Source organism: Onychostoma macrolepis, chromosome 16, assembly GCF_012432095.1.
Source record: "Onychostoma macrolepis isolate SWU-2019 chromosome 16, ASM1243209v1, whole genome shotgun sequence".
NCBI classification, from domain to species: domain Eukaryota; kingdom Metazoa; phylum Chordata; class Actinopteri; order Cypriniformes; family Cyprinidae; genus Onychostoma; species Onychostoma macrolepis.
Window position 1 is genome coordinate 12449130 of NC_081170.1, and position 26447 is coordinate 12475576.

Genomic DNA, 26447 nt, shown 5'->3' on the forward strand with positions numbered 1-26447 from the left:
GACTGGTTACATTGTTATACCCGTAGGTGGCGACAAATGGCTGTGTTTATGAGTGAGTCATTGAATCAACCACTCAAATTATTTGTTTAAAGGGGTCATATAATGCCATTTTTGTACAAGCTAATATGATTCTTTAGGGTCTAAATTGAAAGTTTGTAATATACTTTAATTAAAAATTCTCATTAGTATTGTAAGAAAACACTCATTTTACCTGCTCAAAAACAGCTCTGTTTTCAGCACACCGTTTTAGTGCGTGTGTTTTTAAATGCTAATGAGCTTTGCTCGCCCCGCCCCTCTGTTCTGTGGGGCGTTTTTGACACAACACATGTGGAGTGTTGCCTTGACAACAGTTGAGGGTATATTTTGAAGAATGGCAGCGGGAGTCTCTGAGGATACTGTGCAACCGTATCAATTCGAACCGGAGTCGGACCCGGAACAGGATGACGGCCCGAAGAAGTTCGACAATTAAGGCTCGAACGGACGTTTCTGAATGGTTGGTTAACGTAATGTCACTTTTATCTATTTTTGTGTGTACTGTCAGGTAGAGTAGTGAGATACGAACGCTATGTGATTACTGATACGTTAGTTCATTGACAGATTGATGTTACAGCTAATGGTCATGAAAAATAAATTCGGTAAATGTAGGCTTGTCAGTGATGCGTAACGTTATCTACATACATCGTGAAGCGTGCTAGCGATTTGCAAAGATTAATATAAAGATTAATATAAAGGTTAATTAAACGTTACACTCACTTCTTCTGGAGGTTCAGCAGGAACACGAATAGTTGGTACCGATTCTTTTTTCAGGAGCAGCTTCTTAGCAAAACCAGCTTTATACTGACCTTCATTTATAAAGCAGTCTGGTGAAAAATGATTCGCGCAAACATGAAAACATTGACGTTGCTCGTGGGGAATATTCCCTTCAAAAGCAAAACTCAGCCACTGTGTCTTCAGCGGTTCGGACTTAGGAACATCAAAATGACTGCTGTGTTCATTATTGCACCCGAGAACAGAACACCACAATCGCTTAGACGCCATTCTGCTCATAGACAGCTCCAGCGTATATCAACAATGACGCGCGGACTATGATTGACAGATCGCTCACGAGCAAGGGCGGGTCTGTTGAAACACTGCTGTCAATCAACCATCGTGGGAGGGGCGTCCGACCGTGTGGCGTCACACGGTCGAACGGCTTGATTTGAGACAGGGTAAAACAAATAAGGAGATTAAAAAAAAAACACTGGATGGATTTTTATCATTTTATGATGGTTGTGTACAGGCACTGCTAACACACATTTCAGTACAATCAACTTGTAAAAGTGCATGTACCATTATATGACCCCTTTAAACACTGATTCATTCACGAAGCAAACAATTCTTTATGAGTGATTCACTGAATCGTTCACTCAAATGGTTCATTTAAAAACTGGTTACATCCGAATAAGGTACACTCTAAAAAAATAGGCGACAATATACTGTATAATTTTAAGGAATTTTTCCGCATTTATTTTTTTACAGGTGTTTTACCAGTATTTAGAATTTTATACTTCATTGCATTGTGTTTTAGAGTTAACAGAAATGTCCATAAAATGAATGTATAATGTCATGTGTAATAAGCTGCCAGTACTTTTTGTGTTATTTTACAGATTTATTTTTTACAGTATAGGATGTCAACAATGCACATTCAAAATTCAATGATTTCGAAAGAGAGTCACATCCTGTCTACTGAGATTCCTCTGATGAATTTTACGCAGCATAGATGTATCCTTCACTGCAGATATCCCACAATCCTGTGCATTCCATTCTGTAACAGCTGAGCTAAAAATAAAGATAAAGTTGTGGTTGGTGGTTGTGGTCTTTGACCAACTTTTTTCATTTTTGATTGAAGCGAGAGATTAGTTCTGTAATAATTATGTATTCTCTCAGTTATCACCAAAGCTTTCTCTGTTTTGATATAGATCATTCAACTATTATGCTGCCTCAGGAGTTGGTCCAAAATAAGTTTCAGGATGTACCAAACACTGCCTGCAAAGTCATTGCCTGATAGAGCAGCGTGGCAACAAGTCAGCTGCCTTCAAAATGAAACAAGTGACTCACTTTGTGAGTAAGTCATTGAATCATTCACTCAACCGATTTGTTCAAAAACAAGACATTTATAATTGAACAAGTGGTTCACTGAATCATTCATTCAAATGATTCTTTCAGAAACAAGGATTTATTTAGGAAGCAAACAAGTCTTTTTCAGTGAGTCATTGAATCATTCACTCTAACTATTTGTTCAAAAACATTGATTCTTTAAGAACGAAACACGAACAGTTGATTCAGCCTTGGCTTTATTCAGAACTATATTCACTGGCACAGCAAAAAAGACAAAATACTGTGTCATGCTGTGTCCAAAATATAAGTTAATTAATATTAGCCTATATCTTCTCCATCAAAAACAAATTAAAGCCTAGCAGACAGTGTTTTGTGTCACAGGTTCCTGGCAGACGGCCATCTATACTCCCTTTAGACATTATACGGGTCACAATACAGTCACAGAAATACGCCCGCTTTCTATATCCAGTGATACACAGCATTTCTAAAAAGAGATGACTCTCGGTTTCAGCAGGTAAGCTGCATTTATAGAGCAGAGTTGCTGACTCACGTGAGCGAAACGCATTTCCACTTGGGACCCGACACTGACTTCTTAGAGCACGTTCAAAAAGTACGGTGTTCAAGCAGGAACTGGATGCAGAGAAAGAGCAGGGTATTGCTACAGAAGGGGATGCGGCAGGCACAGCGCAAGGTGTCATCACTCATTTTGATTGGGTATTACAGCATGACGGATGGGGCCCCGCGGGCCACCGCGCGTCTCCTCCGTGCTTATTACGGCTGTTCTTAAGTGGGAGTTGATTTAGCTTAAATAGGTTGTTTCATAAGGAGAAGACACCGGCGCTGTCACCGCATCTCTGTTCCTTCGCACTGTATCCCGCCACTTTAATTGAATAATGCCTCCTCTACATACCTATTAGTGTGCTTAGCTACATACCATGCCCCTATAATTGCTTATACAACCCAGCTAATTCCACCACTCCCCTCCTTTCCTTTCTTTTCATGTGATATTTCACGCGGTTAATATAGAGAGCATGCCGGCGAGGATAAAGATGGCTTGTTTAAAGGGTTATCAGGTCCATGCAGCACCGTGTTGTCTTTTATCCGCCCTCCGTAATTATTCGTGTAATCATTAAGCTGCAGTTTATCAGGTTTTAGGGCTTTTATTAATTAGAACGCTCGAGAGATTTCACGCCATGTTTTTACGCACGTTATTAGGGTCACGTTATTCACGAGTCATTGTCACGCTGCGTGTAAAAGAGAGATGAACAAGGTTTTCACAATTGCGTGTGACATTATTACAAAGATTTATCTGAGATGGTACTGCTTCAATATTATTAAATTATAGACATCATGCATGTGTCACATGATGCAAACTGCTTTATATTATATAGCTGGCTCTCTCGGGTCCTCTTAACACTGGTGATTGTACCAATAAGATAAACGCGCTTCATGATTTTAATCTACATTATAAGTTTCCTGTAATCCAAAATCTGCAGTTTAATAATGAATTTGTTAGGTCTGTATTCTAGCTGAGATATCCAGCTCAGTCATTTGGCCAACAACAAGGTATTTGGCCTCAAGATTTATTTGTGGATGTAGCAGTGCTTTTGGCTTTCCAGAGCTGTCCAGTCAGCACCATCAACGGATCCCACTGACATCAGCACCACAGACAGCTCCAAATAACCATCCTGACAAGGCCTGGAGAACATTTGGACACCACTTAGTAAGATTTTTGCCATACAACAACAGTTCATGGGGAACACAGGTTGTCAAGCTACAAAAAGGCATTATAAAAGTAGTCCATACAACTTGTGTGCTATTGCAAGTCGCAGCCATATAATAACTTTGTGAGACGAATAGATGAATTTAAGTGATTATCCAATGATAATATTCACCCCCATAGCAGCTCTCAAATTAAATATGCCAATGAGGTCATGATATTTGTTTACTAATGAATTGTTTGATTTATTTAAAATCCGACCTGTGCGATGGACAGGATTTTATTTTAGAGCGTCTCTTTAAAGAAAACAATTCTATGAACATCAATTTACATGCTTTTACCTATCAAAGTCTTAAGACTATACACTACACTGTTTAAAAAAAAACAAAAAAAACATTGACACTATCCAGTCATTTTCAGAAAGAAGAGCAAAATTCAAAACACCAGAAAAATTCCTCAATATTAATACAGTACATTGTGCCCTATTTTTTATTATTATTATTTTATTTTTGTATTGTTTTTTTAGTTTTTTTCACAGTAAAAGGTTAAATTCAGGTCTAGCAATGAACACATTTCTACAGCATTTATTTATCTAGGTTTTAATGCTAATTTATAATAATACTATTTTTCACTGATAATTCTTGTTTTTTCTCTTATGATAAATAAGCTGAACAAAAATTTGGTGTATAGGATTTACTCTGAATCATTTTTTACAAAAAAAAACTGCTTGGAAATTATACAAATAATTGCAAATAAATTGCAAGTAACACATTGAAATAACCATGAATTTTTGAAGTAGAAAGACTGAAACAGTATGTTCTTGTACAACATACTCCAAAAAAAAAAAATTTCTAGTGAGGTAAATACTTAAATTAACGCTAAACAATACTGACAAATGCATTAAAAGCATTCATTATTTCATGTTATCTACTTCATTAAGTAATGTTACTGTAAAGTGTTACCTGCTTGTCTTTATAAAGCTGTGATGGACTGCAGAGATTATGTTGCTGTTTGCTGGCACCAATTCAATGATGCACTTTTGTTGTTTATTCTATTGGCTTCCATCTATTTAATAGTCAGAGGTCACGATGCTGATGAAGTTGCAGGATGTAAAAACTCAGCAAAAGTAGAACTCAGAGATCCTGTTTACCACATAAACTGGAACATAAACTGATGCAGTGACGCATTGATGCGATGACACATTTTTACTGGAGCTATGATGTGTTATAAGGAAGTCAGTTCACACACATTAACAACAAGCCAAGATGGAGCTCCGCCAAAGACAATACATGCACACAAACATGGGCGATGCCAAATCTGCTGCCAGTCTTGCCCCACAAACCTAAACATTCATATTTGTCATCAAACCCCTCAACTGCACACACATATCTGTCCCACCCTACACAACGCCAGCTCCAGCTGCCTGAGGTGCCCGCTGGTTCCGCATGATTGATGATGCCGATTGAGAGGCAGATCATTTGGGTGCCCCTCGCTACCAAGGACGTAAATCACATCAGCCCACTCTAATGATTTCTCCCAGACCCATTTGGCAGAATCCACAATAACCTATTGAGCCTTGCATGGGGACAAAAAAAACATCAATAAAGTCAAATAATGATTTTATTTAAGCACTTTATCAAGGATTGACAAGCATTTTTCCAAGGTTGCATGAGGGAGAGAAGCTTCTGGAAACCGCCAAGGTGTCTTGGTGTGTTAAAAACGCAAGGGTCACTGCTTACAGGAGTATAGACTAAATATGTCCATTTCGGCCTGGCAGAATTAGTTGTTTTAGAGTAAAGATGTCTGCGGTGTACTACAGTGATAAATGACGAGTGGGAGAGCAGATTTGGACACTCGTTGCCCTGAGGGGCGACCCATTTCAACTTTTCATTAAAATGTCCAGCCCAGGCCAAACCATGATTTGCTCCTAATTGATGAGGCCATTATGATCTAATTAACCACACATTTTCAAAGCCACTCTTATTTTGGTTTCCTCATAGCAGTAGAAAGTTCACTGGCACCAGATATTCAAATACTTTACAAATGGAGAGGGATGAAAATCACACCAATTTACATTAAATTTACAAATTAAAAAATAAATAAAAATACAAATTTACATTAAACATGATTTTACATACATTTTGGCTACTACTTCATGTTGTATTAATATAAACACATTTATAGCAACATGTAGTTGATATCTAATTTCAAGTAAATGCAGACCAGAATTGCATTATCTGGCACAATAACTGCCTCTTAAGTAATGTTACTAAAGGTTAAAAGTTCAGGGATTTGGTTCATAGAATTTTCAGTTCAGAAGTCACAGTGATCAATATTTAAATTTAGTTAATAATAATTACTGAATCACAATTCAAATAACAGGCCAGCAAGAGTGTATGTAATTCAGATTAGCCTTTGCCTTTAGTCTCAGAATCACTCATGTCACATATTCTTTGCATTTTGAATCAGAGTCCTGCTAATGAAAGATCCGGTAACACTTTAGAATAGGGAACACTTATTCACTATTAACTACGACTTTCCCTCAGTAAATTCCTTATTTGCTGCTTATTAATAGTTAGGTATTGGGTAGGATTAGGGATGTAGAATAATGTCATGTAGAATAAGGCATTAATATGTGCTTAATTACTACTAATAACGGCTAATATTCTAGTAATAAGCATGCTAATAAGCAACTAATTAAGAGACCCTAAAATAAAGTGTTACCAAAGTAAATTCTGCAGACAATTTTCAGAGGTATAACCAAATTTTTTTAATTTTTTTATTTACACTACCTTTCTAAAGTTTGGGGTCAGTAGGGTTGATTGATTGCATTAAATTGATACGATTGCATTGATTGCAAGGATACATTAAATTGATCAAAAGTGACAATGAAGAAATGTATGATCTCATGAAAGTTTTCTATTTAAAATTAAAATGAATGCTTTTCTTTTGAACTTTATAGTCATTAAAGAATCATGTATGCACAAAATGTAGCACAGTTGTGCTGCTTAATATTTTTGTGGAAACTTTTTATAACATTGATAATAAGAAGAAATAAGAAGAAGTAGAATGATTTCTGAAGGATTGTGTAACACTAGAGTAATGGCTACTGAAAATTAAGCCATCACAGGAATAAATTACATTAAATAAAATAGAAGGCTGTTTTTTATTGCAATAATATTTCACAATGTTACTGTTTTATTGTATTAAAGAAGCCTTGGTGAGCATAAGAGACTTCTTTCGAGAACATCAAAAAATCCTGCTGACCTCAAACTTTTGAATGGCACTTCTTACCAGATTCTTAGAGGGCCCTATTATTGTCCTTTAGGGTTGTTTTCAAATTGTGACAGAACTGTAATTAGCCTCCTGTAGGACTGACTCTGGGTGGCTTAAAGGAATATTTCACACAAAAATGAATATTCTGTTATTATTTACTCTCATGTCACTTGAAACCCTTTTTAGGTCATAATCGCACTCACTGTAAATGGAGAGAAACATATTTAAATAAACTTGTAAATCGCTTCGTTTAAAGCACCAGCCAAATGCATGAATGTTAAAGTTTTGATAACAACACAATCTTAAGTCATTTTTCTTATCATCTTCCCAAAATGACAAGGCCTGTCTTGAACCGTTCACTGTGAAGAGAACGGTCTGAGAGAGGCACCCTTGCATGAAAGTCAATCCAGTGAAAGTGTATGAGCATCTCCTTATTAGTAACACAAAGCTGGATAGGGACATGTAAAGCACTGTTCAAATAAGCTTGCTGTCCCCAGGCCAGGTTTTATGTGTGAGAGGGCTGGGAAAGAACAAGAACGAATGGCTGAATGGTTGGATGAGAACTTTCTTTTAATTTGAAGTCTTCAGGGAAATGTGCATATACAATTACAGCACATACGAGTGGAGCCCGGGAAGGGCACTAAAGAGGAAATAGAACAATGAAACGGAGAGAAATAAGATGATCTGGGGTGTTATCATCTCTTTCCTATTCCTGTCATCTTCTACACAGTCTATCATGCAGGAAATGATAAATGTAAGTAATGCCACTGTAATCCATTACTAAGAAGTGACAGTTCGCATGAATAGGGCTGTGAAGTTGTGAGGGAGGGGACGGGGGTCCATCATCAAACTCAATTATCATCTTATTATGGGCACTAAGTGGCCTCATATTAGGGTCACTGCCCTTAATTTCAGGGGGAATATAATTGGTAACCCCCGTAATAGCAATACACAGACACCATTTAGCAAACCCTAGGGGTTCCTGTGAGCTAATCAATGGGAAGTCTGGTAACGCAATACGACCGTCATCTGATAAGCGTCCGTCTCTGTTTTTCTATGGTGCTAATTGAACATAATGATGACTTAAAGTGATGATTATGTAAATATAGTTCAAAGAAGACGTTATCGAAATGGATTGTCCACATGAAAATCCGGTCATCATTATCTCACCTTTATGTTGTTCCAAACCATGATCGTCTGTGTCACAGAGATTCAAATCATACAGGCTTTGAATGACGTAAAGGTGAATAAGTTATGGATTTTAATTTTTAGGTAGAAATAGTTCACCCAAAAATGGAAATTTGTTGAACATTTACTCATCCTTAGGTCAATCAGGATGTAAATGAGTTTGTTTCTTCGTCATAACAGATTTTGAGAAATTTAGCGTTACACCACTTGCTCACATTGGATGCTCTGCAGTGAATGGGTGCCATCAGAATTAGTTCAATTTATTTGGTTAAGTAATCCATAATAATGCTTCCTCCAGTGAAGCAGCCCATCCCTCTTGTCCTCTTACGTCAAAATCCACCACAACATATTTATTTAGAACAGTTTGGACTGTTTTCACTTCCACACGGTGCATGATCTGTGCATATTTCTCTCATTGACAAAAGCAAAAGTGCTATTATGGAGACTCATATTTTAGTGCCAAGTAACGGCTTGAAGTTAAAACATCTTAAAACTGGATTTGTTTGTTACAAACAGCTAGCTTTTCACTTCACAAGTCATTAATTTATGGACTGGAGTTGTGTTGTAGATTATTATTATAATGCTTTTATCATTTGTTTGGCCTCTTATTCTGACGGCACCCATTCACTGCAGAGGATCCATTGGTGAGCGATGTAATGCTAAATTGCTCCAAATCTGTTCCGATGACGTTTGCAAATGATTTGTTTCAAAAAGTCTGATCTGATTCGAGATGTTTTCATTTTTAGTCTGTTTAGATATTTGAGCACCTTCAGATATGATATGTCCTGCAATCCAGACCCCATGTGGTGCCCTCAACCATCGCATTTAATTTAGAAGTAAATTCTATCCCCATGAGCCAAGCAGAGTGAAAAGCTTTTGAGAGGCATATATGGGGAAATAATCTCTCTAAAGTGATATTGATATCAAATTTGACCAAACACACATTCACAGCCCTATTTTTCATTCCCCCCAAAATATGCGGCTGAAGTCTCAGGAGGGACCAGTCAGAGATGAAATAATCCATCTGTATTGTAAAAGTAGTTTTCTTATTCAAAGAGCAGCCCCTCCGGTCCTCTGTTTTGTAGATTGAGAGTGACACTGCCCATAGGGCTCCACACTCTGAATGCTTTTAGAGACGCCCTCTAAGTGAGTTACCCGATTCTGTGGACACCATAGATTCAATAAAACACTTGCCTGTCTGTTCTGTTTTTCCGTCTACATACGCTCACCGCAGCTTTTTCTCCTCACCTCCACACCTCTTGCTGCTCCATCGCTGCTCTGCTAACTTGACTAGTAAAAGTGGAAAAGTACAACAGATGAAATGAGAAATAAAATTAATCAGACCATTTAATGTATTAATAAAAGAGGAACGTCTCTTTAATTCAAGGGCAACATGTACCAATTTTTATTTATTTAGTCATTATTTAATTTTAATTTAATTTAATTTTTTTATGTGTCTATAGAAGCCTGTTTCCAAAAAAGCAACTTCATTACTTGTAATTGCGGTTATATCTCACAATGTAACTTTATTTCTCATAAATGTGATTTTATATCACACAGACTGACTTAATTTCTTACTTGAAACTGTATCTTACAATTACTTGTTTGGGGTTTTACTCGGAGGAAACATGATTCCATAATTCCAAAAGAACAAAAACCTAAATAAATAATTGAAGAAAAATTGCAAATAAATTTGACAGGCAATGATCATTCGCTGCATGATTAAACAATACAACAATCATCCAACTTATCATAAAATATGCATTTCGATTGCATTTAAATTCCACTTGGTTTGGCACAAAAATATGAGTGGGGCATGCTTTGGGAAGCTGTGCCATAACTAAACAAGCAATTTTAAGTAAAAGTCACAGAAATTCCACCGGTTGCATTATGGTAAATTAAGTTCATGGTTCATGAACGAAGGAAGGAGTGTATATGCAAAGATTTGTCTGCTTCCCTCTGAGAAGATTCTGAGCTTCTTATCAATATCCCAATTGGGTTTCCTCTAACCACACTCTCTCCTTTATTTCCCAGGAGGGGAAGATGCTTGGTGCCTGCAGCTACATGACACTACGGTGCAAAACTATTAAATCAATAAACAACTCTTTGGGGACCTTTTATGAATCTGTATTTTGCTGCTCTCTGGCTCACATGTCCTCTCCATCCCATAGATAACTGAAGACTTGGGAATGACATTTTACCAAACAATAAAAATGATACAAAATCATTGCAGTTAATCAAATGTCTATTAATGTCTATTAATCTGACAAAACATGTATTAATCACAAGAATATTCTTAACGTGAATGCACCACATTAATAATCATTAACTGACCACAATATGATATTATCACTCATTAGCATTAAAACTATGATTACTACTACCACTACTACAACTAATAATAATAATAATAATAAATAGAAAACAAATACAAAAAAAAAATAATAATTCCTTGGTACATCTTCTTTTTTTTTTCTTCTTGTAGACTGTTATATGCGTTTAAAATATTATACGATGTACAAAACTTTGACCTTGTTCACATAAACGCCTGTAAAATAAACTCAAGGCTGACTGTAAAATAACAGTGTTTGAAAAAAAAAAAAAAGTAGCTCCATGGGGGATTTGTTTTCTTTTACAAATATTTCTACTAGAGGATGTAAAAATTCAGATGCCAGCAAAACGTCCCTTAAAGGTGGTCATTTTGTTTGCATAAAGTAAGGCTGATTTCAAATTTGTTGTTGAACACCAGTAAAAAAAAAAAAAGTAAATAAAAAGAACCTCAAAAAACAAGCAAAATCAAGTTTGAAACAAAACTGCATCCAAAATATATTCAAACGAAAAGTCTTTCATGAATTGGAATTGCTGGCACAACGAATGCCAATGCATCTTTCTCAGCCCACCACAACCAATTTATATTTTCCATACAAGTCTTTAAACGGTGAAGAGAAGTCATAGTGCGCTCTTCCATCCTGTGCCGGTCCCCCCAAGGAGACGAGGCTGGTCAGAAGTCAAGATCATTTCAATTCCTCTCGTCTCTGTTTCCAAGGCAGCGCCGCAAAACAACTCACTCTTCCTCCAGTGCCATACTGGGGAAACTTTTCTGCTCTCTGAGGGAGATGCTAAACTATTTTAAAAGGCAATTACGACAGTTTTGGGGGCCCCACTGAGGGGAGGCGGGAATAGAGAGAGAGAAAGAGAGTGGACTGAAAACAGGAAAAAGTGAAAATATGTTAATGGAAGTCAAAAAGTTTCATGGAGCAGGGCTGGTGTGTGTGTGTGTGTGTATGGGTGATCTAATGTGGTGACCTGACCTGCGGGGTGCGTGTTTTTGGCAATAAGGGCTTGAGATGAGGTGGAGGGTGCAGTGACAGTTCAGTAGTTGTAATTATTTTCAGGTTAGGTCACTCTCCCTGAGAGGGCACAGGTGAGGAAGGCTGGAGAGGGAGGGAGGGAAGGGTTAGGAGGTCACAGAGTGGTTAGCAGTACAGTTCTTCTTCGTCTTTCTCTCTCTCTTTCTCACACACAGATACAGCTCTGTCCAGCCCCTGCTCACAGACATGAGAGGAAACTTTAGTAATGCTTCACATTACAATACTATTACAGAAAAGATTGCAGTTACAAGTGATACTTGGATAACACTTTATAATACAATAAGGTTTTATATGTTAACATTAATGTAAAAAACTAACATTAAATAATTTGTACATACTAAAAATGTTTAACATTTTAAATGAAAAGAACACACACACACACATGTATAAAATTCATAAAAATGTAATTTAAATATAATTCTCTGTACAATTCATAAATCAATGAATAAAAGTAGCTATGTATATATTAACATTTGTTAATTAAATAACAGTGAACGGTTCATATAGCAAGGTTCATTTGTGCATATACTAAAACATGTTTAACATGTAGGTAACACTTTATTTTAAAGACCAATTTTCACTATTAACTAGTTGCTTATTAGCATGCATATCACTATATTACTATATTTTAGATCCCTTAATCCTACCCAATATCTAAACTTAACAACTACCTTACTAATAACTATTAATAAGCAGCAAACTAGGAGTTTTTAGAGGCAAAAGTCGTAGTTAATAGTTATTTAATAGCAATAATTGGTCCCTAAATTAAAGTGTGACCTATATATTTTACATATACATTATATTTATATGTAATGTTTATGTATATATATATATATATATATATATATATATAAATTACATATAATTAGATTTCAGTATAATTTATTATATGATTCATGTAAATTAATGTATTTTGAACAAACAGTGAACAACATTATATCAATAAATTAATATTAATCTAGATTAATAATTGATGTAAAAAATTGCTGGCAAAAAATGTTTTAAAAATCTTACCATTATCGTAAAGTGTTATTAAAATGTTGAGAATAATGTTTTGAGCTTTTACTGCATAAGAAGACACTTAATTGTACTACAGGAATTGTAGAACAAGATACTTTCCAATACATAAATGATTTTAAAGGTAGAAATCTACTCTTCCATCTCGCTTGTGTTTGCATACATTCAAATAGTGGTACATGAAGAAACATTACGCCACATTTGACATCAGTGATGCCAAACACCACCGACCACTTCGACACACCAGGCTGGAAAAGCGTCAACTAACTTTTATTGTATGGAAAAAAGAGCTTTAATATTCCGCCAAATATTTTCAGAGGAAAGTCAGTCGCATGAGTTCTGAGTGAACTATTTCAAGCTTTTCATCCAGACATGTAACTCATACAAAGATTCCAACACCACGTCTCTCCAACTCATGACAGTGTAAACTCATCCAACCCCCGCTCTACAGTTATTAGACACTGTTTCAGCTTGCGAACGTGTCGGGTTGCAAAAGAGGTTATTTTCATTTACAAGATGAGGCCAGGCCATTGACACAATCCCCCCCCCGACTCGCTGCTGTGGTCCTTTCCTTTTCTTTCTCTCCTTCCAAAAACACCCCACTCTTTATCAGTGCAATTACCACACAAACAGATCCATCACAGCCCCAACTGTCCTCTCGAATCACCTCTCTTTCCACAGGCAACCTAATTAGTCCTAAAGAGAGAAAACTGAAGCCGGAATAGAGAAACAGAGAGAATGGACCTATCATGTCCTTCTGTACGCGTTTGCAATTGTGACCGTGTTTATCCTTTTCTCCCTTGCTTTCTTTTTTTGTTGTCCCATTCTTTCTCTCTTTATCAGCGAAGAGAAAGCCTTCAAAGGAACGATTGTGCGGCGGAGGGCTGAAGTGGCCTGTTGATAGCGGCAACAGTGAAGGCGGACAACACAACATAACAAACATGGTTGCATCTAATCAGGGGCCTCGGTTAATGTAAACAATGTCATTTTTTGGCCTTAATGAGCCAATTTTCCCCGGACACGAGAGGCTAACAATTGGGGCAGCGCCTTTGATGTTCTTCATTTGAAGGTTTGTTTGTGATTGCCGGCACTTTTGTTGGAAGCCCCGTGCCGTGCGTCTTTCATCTCGCTGAAAAGGGAGATTCACGGCTCACTTGGACGCAAAACAAGGAGAAGTGAGAGAGAGAAAGAGAGACATAGGAAGAGTGAAAGAAAGATGACATACTCCCTATTTACCATAAACAATCCCTCATCAGCTGATCTTCCCCAAAACCTCCTCCTCTTTTCACCTACCTCTTCTTCTTCTTCAGAAAGCGCACACAAAGACACATCAAGACATAAAACAAGCACATTGGTTTGGTGTCTATAACTATCAAATGGCAGGCTCATTAAAAGGCACCCCGGTGAGGGTGCATGTGTGTGCGTGTGTTTGTCGTTGACGGGGCTTAATTAACATGAGCCTGACAAAAGGTGACGCAGACCAAAGAGGCAGCCGGTGAGCCAGGTGTGTGTGTGCACGGTGCCTTTCAACATCATACTGTGCAGACATCCCACGCTGACCAATATCGGCCATGTTGCGGAGCGAGAGAGAGAGAGAGAGAGAGAGAGAGAGAAATGGAGCGTCAAAGCAAAGATCAAGATAATTAAGCATCTACTTTCCATAGATACGAATTAAACTATTTATAATGTGTCAACTCCCATGTGTTGAGAAAACGGTTTAATTCTACTTTTAGGAGTGCATAAAACGTACACAAGAGAGTTGGAACAACAAAGAGAACAATGGAGTAAACTTTTTTCCTCTATGCGTATTTCTCCCGGGGAGTAGCACACGTGTCAGTGAGATAAACTGCAAATTAGGGAAAAAACTGCAAGGAAAAAGTTTGTTTAAAGGACAAAAGCATTGTAGATAAAAATCACAACTAATATGTCGAGGCTTTTATCTATCAGTCAAGCAAACACACACACACACACAGGCTGTGTGAGTCAGGGGCCTCTGGGGCCTTGTCACCGCACCTGCTGGGCCCTGCGGAAGCCAGCTGTCAGCTCACATGTGCACCGGACTCTATATGTAAGTGTGTGTGTTTCTCTAGAGGTGAGGGGTGATGATGTCCAGGGGAGAGAGGGACGGAAAGATAGAGAAAGAGAAAATGCAAATAAGAGCAGATTCTCTTGAAAGTTACATGACTCAGTTTTAGAAAAGTAGAAGAAGCAGAAACTGCTTTTACATACAACAAAATACAACTATATGTGAACATTTCCGGTTTGAAAGCACTAATGGCAAGAAATGATAAGAAGAGGATATGAAGGAGGATAGATAGATATGTGTGTGTGTGTGTGTGTGCACGCGCGTTTTTGAGAAAAATTAGGACATAAATTTGTATAATGATAAGGGTATGACATAGGTATTACAAGGAGAAGGTGACTTTTCAGGACATTACCCCATGTCCCCACTTTTCAAAACGCTTATAAATCGTATTGAAAATCTGAAATAGTACAAAGTTTCCTGTAAGGGGTAGGTTTAGGTGTAGGGCAATAGCACATACAGTAAGTACAGTATAAAAACCATTACGCCCATGGGATGTCCCCACTTTTTCATAAGATGTTAGTTCATCTTCAGAACACAAATTAAGACATTTTTGATGAAATTCGAGAGCTTTCTGACCCTGCATAGACAGCAACGCAACTGACACGTTCAAGGCCCAGAAAGGTAGTAAGGACATCTTTAAAATAGTCCATGTGGCCTGCAACCGTAATTTTATGAAGCTACGAGAATATAAAAATAATCACTTTAGTCAACAATTTCTTCTCTTCCATGTCAGTCTTCAACGTGGATTCACAACAGTACCACGATGCACGTGGACACGGAACAGAAGAAATTGTTGAATAAAGTCGTTATTTTTGTTTTCTTAATGTCACATGGACTATTTTAACGATGTCTTTACTACCTTTCTGGGCCTTGAAAGCTCTCAGATTTCATTAAAAATATCTTAATTCGTGTTACGAAAATGAATGAAGGTCTTACAGGTTTGGAACAACATGAGGGTGAGAAATTAATGAGAGAATTAAAATTTTGGGGTAAACTATCACTTTAAACAAGTATTACACAATTAGCTCAGCAAAATGGTAACACTAAACTCGAGTCTCTTTTACTAAGTGTTAATTGTGTACTGTCCACGTTTTTGAGATTCCATGATAGTTTGGATGTTGTCTTAGAAGGCAGCTCACTAAGTGTTGGAACAGAGCTAATTCATAGTCTCTACTCATATAAAATTAATTTTCATGCCTAAGAAATAAGACCTGGTGAAATGTTACAATAGGATAAAAGTATAAACAATTCAGTCAGTTTTTCTACATTGTGTTTCTTCTAGAAAAGGAAAAGGAAAAATGGAGATAATCGTACAATGGACAGGTGTTCTCTACATCTGACAGCAGAAAACAACAGATGCGTAACCTGCTGTGGAAGAGAGAGAGGGAAATAGAAAGAGACACAACAAAGGCAGAAGGAAAAAATTGCCCGTTTTGGAAAAATCAATAATGTTCACTGATATGAATCATTTCCCAGCAGGACTATCTCTGCTGTGCAATCCGGTTTTGTTCCCCTGAGGTCAAGTGTGCATGTGTGTGTGTGTGTGTGTGTGTATAAGCCTTAGAGACCTCTTTCCAGGCTGGAGTTGTGTTGGAATGTATTAGAGCAGCCCATGTCAAAGCAGGCTAAAGCACGCGTGGCACTGGATAAATTCCACTGGGCTATTCTCTCCACATGCCGGACCTCTGCAGAACACCCTCTAGAGAGGCCACGGATACCTGTATGCCCCTGCGAAGGTGCAACAGGTCAGAGTTCGTCTGGCTGTTTTTCTTTTATCTGAATTGATGTGCGTATATGAACTGCTGCATGGTGATGTCAGAACAGATAATGCTCCACTAAAACTGACATTCGAGTATTTACAATCGCAGACCATTATTTTCCGAATTATTTGTAAATAGTGACCTGACAAAATTTTGAATGTGTTGAAAAGGGAAAATAAGAAAATACTTTTTTATTAAGCAGTTTTTTTCAGAATATCAGTTACACGGTAGTTCCAGTTCTCAAATTTGATTTGTAGCTTTATTGTGTGGCAAAATGTTTAATATTTGGTCAAAATTGTCAATTTAAATAAATAAACCTAACAAACAAAACAAAAAAACTTATATACAAACAAATTATAAAAATATAAAATCCCTCCCTCTCTTTCATATATACATGTATACATACACACACACGGTATTTAATGAGCAACAAAAATTGCAATTATTAGATATAACTGATCTACTAAATGACATTTGCTATTTGTAAATTGCTGGTGATTTGCCACCGGAAGGATTTTTGCATCTAATCTGTAAAAATAAAGTGAAAAAAAATTAAATGACCCTGGACCACAAAACCAGTCTTAAGTCGCAGGGGTATATTTGTAGCAATAGCCAAAAATACATTGTATGGGTCAAAATTATCGATTTTACTTTTATGCAAAAAATCATTAGGATATTAAGTAAAGATCATGTTCCATGAAGATATTTTGTAAATTTCTTACCGTAAATGTATCAAAACTTAATTTTTGATTAGTAATATGCATTGCTAAGAATTCATTTGGACAACTTTAAAGGCGATTTTCTCAATATTTAGATTTTTTTGCACCCTCAGATTCCAGATTTTCAAATAGTTGTATCTCGGCCAAATATTGTCCGATCCTAACAAACCATACATCAATGGAAAGCTTATTTATTCAGCTTTCAGATTATGTATAAATTGACACTTAAGACTGGTTTTGTCGTCCAGGGTCACATATGTTGTTTTTCACTATGTTTGTTCTATTTGTTATGCAATGCTTTGGCCATACGAATGTAAAATACTTACATTGTACAAATCCGAATTACATTTTTACTGAAGCATTATCTGTATCTATGTGATTTGATGACATTTGCTCGATGCAAACTGATGATTTTAATAAAAACAAACCCAAAACTAATGCAATAAAACAGCCTGGAAGGAAGGAAGGAAGGAAGGAAGGAGAAGGAAAGAAAGGAAAAAACATCTGAACGACATCATATTCACATGAATATGAAACAGTATTAATGTCTGTAATGAAAGCTTGTTTAAGTCTCTCTCGCTTTGTACAATTACCGAGATTAGTGATAAGATGAAGGCTAAATAATTGCACAATAATAGCCAATAATGAGACCGAATGAGGAGAGCTCTGAGAGACAAATCAGTCAAATCAGACAGCTGGCTAATTTCCACTGACCCTTCCCTTTCACACAAACTCTTCTTTTTCTGTTGTCTTCGCTTCTTTCTTCTCTCGCTCTCAGCCCCCTCCCCGGAGAAGGCGCGATTGTTTTGCATAACGGCCGCGTCGTGTTGTGGACCAGGAGGAGGTGGGTCGAGTCGGGCTGGCACTGAGGTAAGCTTTCTCTTTTTCCATCCTGACCAAAGCGCCTCCTCCACCTCCTCCTTGCTCCCCTCTCCACGTCACCCCTACACACTGGCTGTCCCCATCTCTCCAGGAGGCAGTTGTCAATCATCAGCGTCTCTCAGAATCCCGCTGGAGCTCATTGTGCCCGCGGTCGCCGGCGGAGGCAAGCGCTCGGAGGCAGCGGCGGGCCGCAGATGGAGAGTGCGCTGTCAATCATTGTCACTAATTATTAATTTCTGTCACTCAGCCCCGTGGCAACCACGCTCTCTGGCTCCCCCTCCCTCCTTTTCTCTCTTTCTCCCTCTCTCGCTGTGGCTTCTCTCTCCCAGGGTGAGTTGATTTGGTATGCCATCTCTGCGACGGAGGGTTCAACCTTTCATTATGTGTCACACACACACAGTACTCTCACCTAGGTCACTCCCCTTGACTCCATGCTTGGTTTTAATTGTATTTTACCTTCCACCCCCTACTAAACCGTTTGCACCCTTTGACCTTAGTCCTATACCTCCGCTCGACTCCCCCCATCGCACATCTTCACTGTTCCACTGTCCTATACCTCCATCACTTTAACAGAGGTGAGGTGAGACGGACAGTGTGTTTGCATCATTAATAACACCTAATTTGATTAGGCCAGCGATCGTGAGTTTTGACAGGAGGTAGCAAAACATTTGGATTTTGCAGGGCAGTTCCCAGCACTATCCAGTGTTCAGATTGTGGCCTTTATTTGAAAAGGTGACCATGGTTAATAAATATACAAAATAAAATCTAAATTTCATTAACATACAGTCCTGCTCAACTAATATTGAATGTTAAGTCCATACTTGCGAGTTATTAGTGTAGCTTTTAATAGATTTTATGTGAACTGTAATTTTATTAATATATATTAATTAATATATTAATATATTTTGTACATTTTTCTAAAGATGACAAGAGACAAAATATATGTTCTCTTATTTAGTTGTAATTGAATCTTTCCCAATTAAGAAGAACTGAACTCCAGATATAAATCATCATTCAAATACACACTTTTATTAAATTCAGGCAGAAAATGAGTTTCAGATCACTGATTTTCTGATTGAATGAAACAATTTTTTTTCTTCATTCTTTCAGCCATCATGGGAGCCCACATTCATTGAGTTTTTTTCTTACGTACCTTCCTTATCGCTGCTGTCTCTACACTCAGCTCCCCCATCGCCTTCCTCTCCTCCTCTTCCTCCTCATTCCCTGCATGTCTCTGTCCATTCACTCTACTCTGCATCTTTTTTATCCATATATCTCACATTCTCTCTCCTTCTATTCTCAGCCCTGCAGAGAAACAGATTATCAGAACCCTTCCACACATCCTCAGTTCATTCTTTGAGTCTGTGAGTTATGAAAACAGGATCTTTCCTGACATCAACCATTCACGTTCTCCGAGATCCACCGAGATGCCCCCCAACCAGACCGTCAGTGGACAAATTAGACATCAACGCAAAACAAGCAACTTAGCATTCTTCAAAAACAGCTGTCAGGTGCACAAGGAAAGGGAAACAGCATTAAACTGTCTGGTATATAAGAATTCATCATATAGTCTACAATAAACACAACTTAAATACGTATCAAAGTCTGGTGGAGTTGAGAACATAAATAGTGAACTATGTCTGTTATAATAAACAAAATAAAACACATCCAAGGTGGCAGCACACAGTTTTTAAGTGTACACATCATGTACCAGGCTGACTTAAAAGCCCATCCAGCAATAAGCATATAATGAATTTCATTTTGTGTTCCCCTCTTTCTGACATTGTGACTTGAAAAGTAATGGATGTAATTGCGAGAGGAACCAAAAAGCAAATTGCACACCTATTACAGCTAACTTGTGGTAAGAAAGATGTCTTGTGACAAAGAATTAAAGACCACTAATGTTCCAAACAAAATCAGAAATTTGTTTTCAGACATTTGATTGAACAACGGGTAACCAGAAGTAAAACAGACAAGAAAGATTTATGGATTTCAACTAACAATACTAACAAATAAACTTCTTCCTCCTGAACACTGTAAAGAAACCACACTTCACAATTCACCTCTACACCCAAAAAACTATCCTCCTGTTGTTGCAAAAAGAAATTAATTCATAATTAATTTTGTAATAAGTAATTATTTATAATTATGTATGCTAATTCAGTGAAATTTTTTAATTGAAAGTAACAAATGAAACATATTACATTTACATAAAAAGGGTGTGAAAAGGAGTATGTTATTCTCTGAAATAAAATCTAAAGTTAAATTTCAATAGAATTGTCTTATACTGCAAAAGCAGCGCAGATCTCATTTCCGCATGCCGCAAAAAAAAAGACCTTTTAATTCAGCTCACGAACCACAATCACTGAAAAATGTATCCCATCCTTGAATATTTTTTCATATTCAGCAAGCATTTGAACGGTAATGTACATTTAAAAAATACCTTTGAAAACATAACTGAGGTACAATCGTGTATATTTTAAATAACACCTTATTTCCAAAAAGTGATTTGATTAAATAACGCTTGTTGCTGGAACACATTACAAATATTTATGGAACTTAAAAAATAAATGAAAAAGTTTTTTGAATTACAGGAACATCCACAGCCCAGTAATGTTCTTTACCGGAGGGGGAAAATGTATTTTTTAACTTTCTGACACAAAGCACAGAACACACTGAATATCACACAGCTAAAGAAAAACTTTGAATATCAATTTATTTAAGAAATAGTACACCCCAACACTAAGGAATAAGTGAGATACAGAGATACAAAGAGAAAAGAGAGGGAGAGAAAAATGAGGCCATATGATTAAAAGCTATAGCCAGGGGTGCTTGTCCTGTTTGATTTGCTCTTAGCACAAACTGTTTTCACACAGCAAAACCGCCCCATCACCACAGGTGTTGGCACAATGCTGTGATTGCCCTTGACAAGAGAAAACAGCGGAAAGGCTCCAAAACCAGGAAACTTTGAAAGACAAGGTCACAACTTTGCTTGACATCAAAGGTTAATCCAAGAAGTTTTTTTAATCATAGAAATAAAAGAGAAAAAAAACAATAAACCAGCAAGTTTATTCAGCATCCTTGAGACATCACCTTCACCCAAAGAGAATAATGGCTCTTTTGTGTTTTAGATTTTTCAGTTCATGTTTCTTGGACAATGGTGAAGATTTAAATGAGAATTGCTGCGAGGAAATCTACTGGTATAGATCCAAAGCTCAAATAACGAACTTACAGAGAAAGAGAAAGAGAAAGAGAAAGAGAGTGTGCGATCAAAACCGCAGAAAACAGCACAAAAAGTTCCCAAAAAGCATGTGATGTAACTATAATGCTGTCTAGCAGGAAGTGCATTCACCGTTTGTGCCAAATTATCTCTTGGTGCGGCCAGCTGCATCCCATATGAACTTCTGCTTTAGACTCTGTCTTCTCCGACACACGCTCCTTATATACTTTTATCCTCACGGCATCTTGTTTGCATCGCTTGTTCTCCATGATATATATTTCATTTTTGCAGTCAGTCTTTGCAGTAATTCTCTCCGTCCTTTGCTCTTGCTTAGTTTGCAGCTTCACTGCTATGTAAGCACTCTCAAACGCACACTGTGCCCATAGCAGCAGGTCTCCAACTGTCACTTCTCTTGCTCCACAGTCGTTCACACTCTCTATCCGTCATCCGGCGAAGGTCTTAAGCCTGACAGTTGCAGCAAACACCATCTCGCACAAAAAAAACCGAGGGAGTCATCACTTTTAAAATCAGCAAAAAGAACATCAATAAAAACGGTATGTTTGCCAGAGATCTGACATGCACTTGCACAACTGGCTGCTCAATTATAACCTTTGGGCTGATACTGAAAATTCTGCTGATGGACTGGCTGGAGCAAGAGTGGCACGTATGGTACATATGGTACAGTAACAAAAATGAAATAAAATAAAAAAAATAAAAAAATAAATAAATGCTGGTCCTGACATGTTGAGCTGTGCTGGTTATGTTGGGGATGTAGGCTTGATTCCAGTCCTCTCCACAGTAACTTGTTGTCTACCTCTAAAAAAAAAAAAGAAAGAAAGAAAGAAAAAAAGAAAAGAAAAAAAAAGACACTAAAATGAATGTTACAGTGAGGAACTTTGGAAGTGAATGACGCCAATCCATAAATGTTAAAATACTCACTTTCATAATATAATAATATAATATAATATAATATAATATAATATAATATAATATAACAGAAGTAATGAAAGTGTTGCTTTTAATTTCTACAAAACAAAACAAAAACAAAATAAAATTAGCTTGATTTTTAAGTGCCTTGCAGGCAACCTCACTTTTTGCTTTAAAAAAAAAAAAAACGAGATATGAGACAATTTTTTTTACCATCAATATTGTGCCACGCATGCCATCAACTGAGTTTAGCTAGTTTGAACATGAAAAATATTCCTTTAATACTTCTCTGTGGAATACTTAACTCTATTTACCCAATATATTTTAAAAATCTGATTGAAGTATGACCAATAATCTGCATGGTCTTGTATCACATTGAAAGTATACTAGCTGCGCATTATGCTGCATGCATATATTCTCACACAAGGCTCAGAAATTGTGAGAAATGCGTTGATTTTATCTAAATAAACTGTTTGTCTAAAATGCGTACCACAGTACTATGGTACTAAAGGCCAGTGAAAAAAGTAGAGCACTAAAGGTAGGCTGAGAGCAGAAACTTTGTGCTGTGCCATTTGGAGCTGCCTGAGTAGGCCACATTTCTTAGGGAATCAGCTCCGGGAGTGCTCCGGCAGTGACCGTGCTGTTCCTGACCATCTGAGAGGTGTTACAGTTTGAGATGTGGTTTCTGTGGGATTTATTACCATGATGGTGAGTTGTCCTCAACTCTCACACTGCAGTAAAATGCAACCTGCATTCTCCACCACTGTACACCTTAAACCTGAACCAAGGAGGCCTATAAAACCCAGAGAAAGAAACCATTCACCTCGATAACAGTTGCTAGGCTGCCGCAGGACTCCTCGGACATACACAACCCGCATGATGCCATCTTTAGTGCACTCAGTTTTGGGCACAGAATTGTTTAAGCCAACCACATGACCGGTAAATATCACTACTTTATCACAACTTTGACTGGCTAAAGAGACAAAGGCCAGCATTTAAGGTCCAATTCTCACTATAAACAAAGCATTAACTATGACTTTTGCCTCAATGAACTCTTAATTTTTCTGCTTATTAATAGTTAGTAAAGTAGTTGTTAAGTTTAGGTATTGGGTAGGATTAGGGATGTAGAATATGGTCATGCAGAATATGTGCTTTATAAGTACTAATAACCAGCCAATATGTTAATAATATGCATGCTAATAAACAACTAGTTAATAGTGAGAATTGGTCCCTATACTGAGGTTTACAGAGACAAACACACAAAGTCTCAAAATCTTCACTAGTGACTATCCTGAGCTGTAAAGTTAGCATATATGGAAGAATATCAAAAAAGGTAAATTTTACACTCACTGTACACAAATATACCTCCCTGTTATATAGTATGTGAAAATCTGTATGTTTCCGTATGTAGTTTGTCAGATACACAGTATTCATAAAACGAATACTAAAGTCTTCAGTGTCACATGATCCTTCAAAAATCATTCTAATATGCTGATTTGGTGCTCAAAATCATTTCTTATTATTAAAAAGGTAAGAACAGTTGTGTTGCTGGTAACATTTAATTTTAAGGATCATTTTTACTATTAACTTGTTGCTTGCATGTATATTAATAGCATAATGGCTGTTTATTAATTATAAAGCACATATTTATGCCTTATTCCGCATGATCATATTCTAGATCTCTTAATCCTACCCCATACCTAAACTAAACAACTACCTTAACTATTAATAAGCAGCAGATTAGGCGTTTATTAAGGCAAAAAATCATAATTAATAATTAATAGTGAGAATTGCTCCCCAAATCAAATTGTGACTGTGTTGCTTAATGTTTTTATAGAAACTGTTATAGGAGGATTCTATGACGGATTGAAAGCTCAAAAGAAAATATGTATATAAATATATTTTTGGCACTTTTGATCAATTTAATGTATCATTGCTGAATAAAAGTATTAATATATTTTTTATAGAGCAATCTTTAAAGTTTGTTTTTCATTAGATGATACATACTCTGTCAATATGATTTTGGACAAAGAAAACGTGGGCACTTAGAAAACAGCTACTCTAATACAATAAAATATTATCAGTATATGTTGTTTACAAAAAAAAGCTACTTTATAATGGCCATCAATGGAGAAATACACATGTTCGCAACATCAACCCGCAGCAGCCAAAGAACCATCCTAACCAGCCAAACCTTGACCCGCTGGTCTCAACAGTTGTAAGAGAATGTGTAGGAGTTGGACCACCTATCATTGTAGCGATAAAAGATGTATAAGAATGCAAGATCTTAGCACTCATCTTGTCGGTTTGTATGTCCATAATCTGTCACCATCATCAGTAGCGTCTTATGGGCTGCCAACACACTAGTGCAGGAGTACCGAGCAGTTGAGACACTGAACGGAGGACAGGAGAGAGAAAGGGGACTCTTGGCTGAAGGACTGGAGGAAGAGAGATTTCAGGAGTCTTTGATTAGTCCAGCAGTGTCAGGATAAACCTATAAGACACCAAAAGAGAAATAGAAAAGGAAGACAGAGACAGTCGGTCAGAATGGCAGGCAGACTTGGGAAAGAACAGCACGGTCACTTCATCTGCCACTGCCTGTGGAGGAAGAGGAAGTCGAGGGAGAAAAAATGCAAGAGGAACCGCATTCAAATGCATATGCCCATTCTCCCCCTTTCTGGTTAGTCTCAGCAGCTTCACGTCTGACTGGAGACTCCAGCAAATGACTTGATGGGTGCCAATCCACTGTCAACAGCCATATAGCTGTCCCACATCACTGCACCAAAGCGAGCACGGATCACATTTGTTATACCCCAAAAAATGTTGCCTAATGACTCCTTCTCGAAGCCTGGGTCGCACGCTCTCCGCCCCACCGCCAGAACATCCCTGGCGATGCGAGAAGAACATGTTTTAAACCCAAGCCTGATGAGGGCGGAAGGCCAGCGATATGTTTTTCATGATGCCTGTGAATAGGCAATGAGGAACAGGCTGGTTGAGCGACGTGTCTCATGTATGTGTATGTGTGTGTGCACAACCTCGGACAGGCGAGAAGAGGAACGGGCCATCCTAGAGCCGGCGATTACCCGATCCATCGTGTTCCATTAAGTTTGAACAAGTGCTCACACGCAACTTCGGCACTGGGCTGAGCTGTCCAGGACGTCGTATCTGCACGAGGCTGAGATAATGGCATCTGTCGCTGTTCCTTTAGTCACAGTCGACCCAGCGCTGCCCATTAGCCGGCTGCTGGCTGACTGCCCCGGCTCGACACGCTCTGATGGCCCAACACAAAAAAATACAGGATCCGACCGGCGCTCCTGTCCTGTCTCGCTCCTTACTTCCCCTTTTTTCCCTCCCCCCGTTCCTACTGTCATGACTAGAGGCTGTCTGGTGTTGGATTTTGTTGGCAAAGCAGCGCTCTATTAAAAGAGGGCCCTGACAGTGCTGAGGTATGACTACTGCTTCCCTCTGATCCATACCAGAGTAGGACAGGCCAGCGGATCAGGTCCCTAATTCACAATCAGAGCGCTGCTCCTGTAAGACAGATCTCTCCTCACAGGACATCTCGCTCGGATCGTGGAGCTGCCAGACAGCGCTGTCTTGATGTAAAAAATAACCAGCACCTGGCGAAATGGCAACCGGAGCGGTTTCCTCAAATCACGTCGCTTTGTTTAGCAAGAGCCGAGCCTCGTTTAATCTGCTTCAGGCCTTCAGCATGCACACCTACAGTGACAAGAGGTAAAAGTGAATGCGCAGCTGACAAATGTCTATCAGTCTCCACTACAGTGTGGCGCTTTCTAAACTTAGCATAACATCAGACCTAGCCATCAGAAAAGTTCCAGACACTTTGGTGTTAGGACTGTAGCACAATCACGTAAACGTTGTGGTTGGGAAGAGGTGTGGAGCGGTAAGCGTTCTCAGTTATTAGCCAAGTTTGGTCATTAACGTCGAAGAGCGGAGGGGGGTGCGCGGCGCGCGGCGCGCGGTCGCGTCAGTTTTGATAAAGCAAAGCAATTTCAGCCGCTGTTATTCAGCCAAATTACAGTTGTACATCATGCTGGTTTCTCCCTCATTGTACAAGTGCGTGATGTTAACATTTCATTAGCATGTTGGTCGCCACTGAAAGGGTGAGAGAGAGAGAGAGACAAGACAAACAATAACTAGGCAAAGAGAGAGAAGGGCAGTCA

General features: G+C 38.0%; 1 long non-coding RNA gene across 1 annotated transcript; it reads right to left on the reverse strand.

Annotated features, from left to right (window-relative positions):
- Positions 1-9472: 9472 nt before the first annotated feature.
- On the reverse strand, positions 9473-26447 carry LOC131521165 (uncharacterized). The gene is made up of 3 exons (XR_009266215.1): positions 21469-26447; positions 19270-19620; positions 9473-9571 (listed from the first exon to the last, which is right to left on the reverse strand). It is a non-coding gene; the product is annotated as an uncharacterized LOC131521165 (long non-coding RNA).